We start from the raw sequence: 201 nt of genomic DNA on the forward strand, positions 1-201 counted from the left end.
CCCGCCTTAAAGGTAGACCCCGTGCACCGGGGCCAGACGGCGTGCCCGGCAAAGTCTGGGCATTCGTGGCCCCGGGGATCGGAGAAAGAGTGAGGCAGCTCTACACGAGCTGCCTCAGGGATGGAGTCTTCCCCAGGTCGTGGAAGAGGGCCAGGCTCTCCTCCTACGCAAGGAGGGCAAGCCAGCGGAGAGTCCCTCCGC

Source organism: Mycetomoellerius zeteki, unplaced genomic scaffold, assembly GCF_001594055.1.
Source record: "Mycetomoellerius zeteki isolate Tzet28-1 unplaced genomic scaffold, Tzet1.0 scaffold1034, whole genome shotgun sequence".
NCBI classification, from domain to species: Eukaryota; Metazoa; Arthropoda; class Insecta; order Hymenoptera; family Formicidae; genus Mycetomoellerius; species Mycetomoellerius zeteki.